We start from the raw sequence: 4,538 nt of genomic DNA on the forward strand, positions 1-4,538 counted from the left end.
GGGGGGGGTGCAGTTTATGCATTATAAGCTTCATCTTTTTTAGTCAGCCAGTTAAAAGAATTTACATGAATTATTTGTGTCCAATGTGTCACAGACATTATGAATACCAAGTTAAATAAGACATATTTCCCTACTCTCAGTGAATAGATAATTCCAGAACCATGTAGTAAGTACCTTTATAAGAATGTTCACACAAGTTTATAGTCAATATACATATATATTAATCAAGCTAAAGCATAACATCAATCAAACTCAATATAATATCAATCAAACTGAAGTCAGAGAAGGCTTTACAGAGGAAGCAATTTTTAAAATGTTTTTTAAAGGAAAAATGAAACAAGAATATGATAAAGGAATTCCTTTAAATGGTACACCATATATAAAGTCACAAAGGTATAATACTTGAGATCCATTTAAGCTAATTTCAATATTCAGTTAGTAGATAAAACTATAAATAGAAGGTCACTGTCTTGAATTGTGTCAAACCTCACTGAAACTTCTTTCCTAGAGTCTTCAGTTGGATATTCCTCATTTTCTAATCAGTAAATGCTGAAGCATTGTAAGTTTGTCTCCAGGCTCTAGCTTTCCATCTATTTTCACCTTTGTCTTAAAATTCTACATAAATATGTGCAAAGACTATAAAAACATAACCATTGTTACAAATGGAGCTTTGGATCCTGGCACATGTTACATTTTATTTTGCTGGGTAATAGAAAGAACTATGAGACAGCTGTAAAACAATGAAAAACAAAATATATGTAACATCTCCAATTTTGGACGTGCAATTGGATATCCATTTAATACATTTAGAAATAAGTTTTAAATATTCCACAATAAAAAGGGAGTTCCCCATCTTATTAAATACCAATGTCCATATAACTGCTCAAACAAACCAGGAGTTTGACCATGTTCTTCACTCCCTAGTGTTCTCATCTTACTTAGGGATACCTTTAGGAAACCCTGTTGTCTCTACTTCTAAATACATCACAAATTGGATCATTAACTACTTGAATTTTCTTCATGGTCCAAAACAATGGCCTCCTGCCCTGTTTCTCCACTTCTATTCTGGTCTCCAATAAATGTGTTCTCTTAAAGCTATCAGTGAATATAAAGTGAATATAATGCAGGAGACCTGGATTTGATACCTGGATTGGGAAGATCCTTTGAAGCAAGAAATGGCAAACTACTCCAATATTCTTGCCTGGAGAATCCCATGGACAGAGGAGCCTGGTAGGCTACAATCCACAGGGTCAAAAAAGTCAGACACTACTGAGTATGTATGCACATAAAGTCAGTTTCAATCACATGCTCACAATTTAATATATTACATTAAATTTATAGTAATGAGAACTGTAATCTCTATATCATAGTTGAAGAAATTAAGGCATAGAACATTAAATTAATATTTCCATGGTCACATATTTTTAAGTGATAAAACTAGAATTGATTCTAAATTTGATTTATTTCAAGGTAATTAAATTTCCTCAATAGTAAAGAAAATCACACAATTATGATGCCTACTTCCCACTATTTACTATTAACCTTACTTGTGGAGGCTTGCTCATTATCTTCAGAATAAATATTAAAATCACTCGTATGCATCTTGAATTCTTCTTTCATCTAGTTTGATAACAAAAGGAAAAGGTTTGCATTATTTCTTAAAGAAATAATTATATCACTCCAGTGTCTGTCTACTTTCTCCATGAGTTTTCTGACTATTCAAAAGAGTTTTTTATTTGTATAAGTTATTTACAGAAATTTCATGCATATACAGAAAGAAATTACCACATTGGGATAATTTATCCAAAAGTGAAACAAATCCTATATTTACATAGAAAGGTAGCAACCAGTCATTTCCCAAGAAAATGTGTCTCTAAGAATTTATTTTCCTACTAATATCAAAATAGAAAAATACCATTCAATTGCTTAGGTCTTCTCTTTTCATTTTGTTAGTAAAGCTAGAATACTTGAACTGAGATTTTGACAGAAATTCTTGTGTTTTTCTCTTTTTTATGCAATGTTTTAAGCCTAACAAAGGACCTCCTGAAATTTTACATCAGTTCTTAAAAAGATATCATCTTTTTCCTGATGTTGACAATGATAACTAGACACTTTTCCCTTCTAGCTACATTTATCCCTGAGTCTTTAAGATGGAATGTGTCCAATATCAATCCTTCCTTAATTAAATTCTTTAAGATTTTCCACTAAATGTTTAAACTACCAGTACATGTAAAGATACTATAAGGTCAAATCACATAATTAGGGTCAGAAAGTGAAACATGGAGGAAAATATGGTCTTAAAACCATTATGAAGTTATTGCAACTCAGGAGTGAAATGTCAGACCAGGCATTTTGTCCCAGTTTGACTAAAGACATATTTCCCAACTGCCACAACAAATTTGTGTTTCTTTTTATTTAATTAATATTAAATTTGCTTACCTTAAATTTTGGTTCAGTTCAGCCTCTCAGTCGTGTCCAACTCTTTGCGACCCCATGAATCACAGCATGCCAGGCCTCCCTGTTCATCACCATCTCCCGGAGTTCACTCAAACTCACGCCCATCGAGTCGGTTATATGCCATCCAGCCATCTCATCCTCTGTCGTCCCCTTCTCCTCCTGCCCCCAATCCCTCCCAGCATCAGAGTCTTTTCCAATGAGTCAACTCTTCGCATGAGGTGGCCAAAGTACTGGAGTTTCAGCTTTAGCATCATTCTTTCCAGAGAAAACCCAGGACTGATCTCCTTCAGAATGGACTGGTTGGATCTCTTTGCAGTCCAAGGGACTCTCAAGAGTCTTCTCCAACACCGCAGTTTAAAAGCATCAATTTTAATTTTGTCACTAGTTGATATGCAATTACTAGTTATGTATACAGTAGTTATTTTTTAAGCTAAGTTACCTATTTAATGCCAGAAACTGTACCATGAATGAGTGAGTGAAAGTCGCTCAGTTGTGTCCAACTCTCTGTGACCCCATTGGACTTTAGCCTGTAAGGCTTCTCTGTTCATGGAATTTTCCAGGCAAAAGTACTAGAGTGGTTTGTCATTTCCTTCTCCAGGGGATCTTCCCAACCTAGGGATCAAATCCGGGTCTCCACCATTGCAGGCAGACATTTTACCATCTGAGCCACAGGGAATCCCCATTCACTGACTATAAGACAACAAATAAAGTACAGTGACAGAAATAAAAGAGGAAATTTTTCTATGGATAATGTAATCAGAGAAGATGATTTTTAAGGTGATGTTGAAGCTGAAATCCAAACATTAGAATGTGGCTACCATTGGAAACAATGTTAAAAACAGTAAAATTGAGTAAAATTTAATTAATTATAAAATCACTTCAGAGATGATACAATCTATTTGTAGAAAACTCTAAAAATTCCAAGAAAAGTTTTGAAGGTCTGTGTTTCTAAAACGTGGTGAAAGTGTACACACTTCTCTTATTCCTACTTTTTAAGGGGAAAGTGTTCAACTTGTCTATTGAGTCTAACGTTCCCTGTGGATGTGTCATACACAGCTCTATCATCAGTTCAGTTAACTCACTCAGTTGTGTCTGACTCTTTGCGACCCCATTCTGTACTTTTTGAGATTTCATCCAAGTACTGCATTTCAGACTCTTGTTCACCATGACATGATGGCTACTCCATTTCTTCTAAGGGATTCCTACCCGCAGTAGTAGATATAATGGTCATCACAGTCTTTTCTCAAGAGTCTTCTCCAACACCACAGTTCAAAAGCATCAATTCTTCAGCACTCAGCTTTCTTCACAGTCCAACTCTCACATCCATACATGGCTACTGGAAAAACCATAGCCTTGACTAGACAGACCTTTGTTGACAAAGTCGTGTCTCTGCTTTTCAATATGCAGTCTAGGTTGGTCATAACTTTCCTTCCAAGGAGTAAGTGTCTTTTAATTTCATGGCTGCAGTCACCATCTGCAGTGATTTTGGAGCCCAAAAAAATAAAGTCTGACACTGTTTCCTCTGTTTCCCCATCTATTTCCCATGAAGTGATGGGATCAGATGTCATGATCTTCGTTTTCTGAATGTTGAGCTTTAAGCCAACTTTTTCACTCTCCACTTTCACTTTCATCAAGAGGCTTTTGAGTTCCTCTTCACTTTCTGCCATAAGGGTGATGTCATCTGCATATCTGAGGTTATTAATATTTCTTCTGGCAATCTTGATTCCAGATTGTGCTTCTTCCAGCCCAGCGTTTCTCATGATGTATTCTGCATAGAAGTTAAATAAGCAGGGTGACAATATACAGCCTTGACATACTCCTTTTCCTATTTGGAACCAGTCTGTTGTTCCATGTCCAGTTCTAACTGTTGCTTCCTGACCTGCATATAGGTTTCTCAAAAGGCAGGTCATGTGGTCCGGTATTCTTATCTCTTTCAGAATTTTCCACAGTTTATTGTGATCCACAGAGTCAAAGGGTTTGGCATAGTCAGTAAAGCAGAAATAGATATTTTTTTCTGGAACTCTCTTGCTTTTTCCATGATCCAGCAGATGTTGGCAATTTGATCTCTGGTTCCTCTGCCT

At 35.7% G+C, this 4,538-nt stretch overlaps 1 pseudogene; it reads right to left on the reverse strand.

Annotated features, from left to right (window-relative positions):
• LOC104980308 overlaps nt 1-933 on the reverse strand; it is a 1,858-nt pseudogene extending 925 nt beyond the window's left edge.
• Between the last annotated feature and the right edge of the window lie 3,605 nt (nt 934-4,538).

The sequence above is a fragment of the Bison bison genome, unplaced genomic scaffold, assembly GCF_000754665.1.
Source record: "Bison bison bison isolate TAMUID 2011002044 unplaced genomic scaffold, Bison_UMD1.0 scf7180017858765, whole genome shotgun sequence".
NCBI lineage: Eukaryota > Metazoa > Chordata > Mammalia > Artiodactyla > Bovidae > Bison > Bison bison.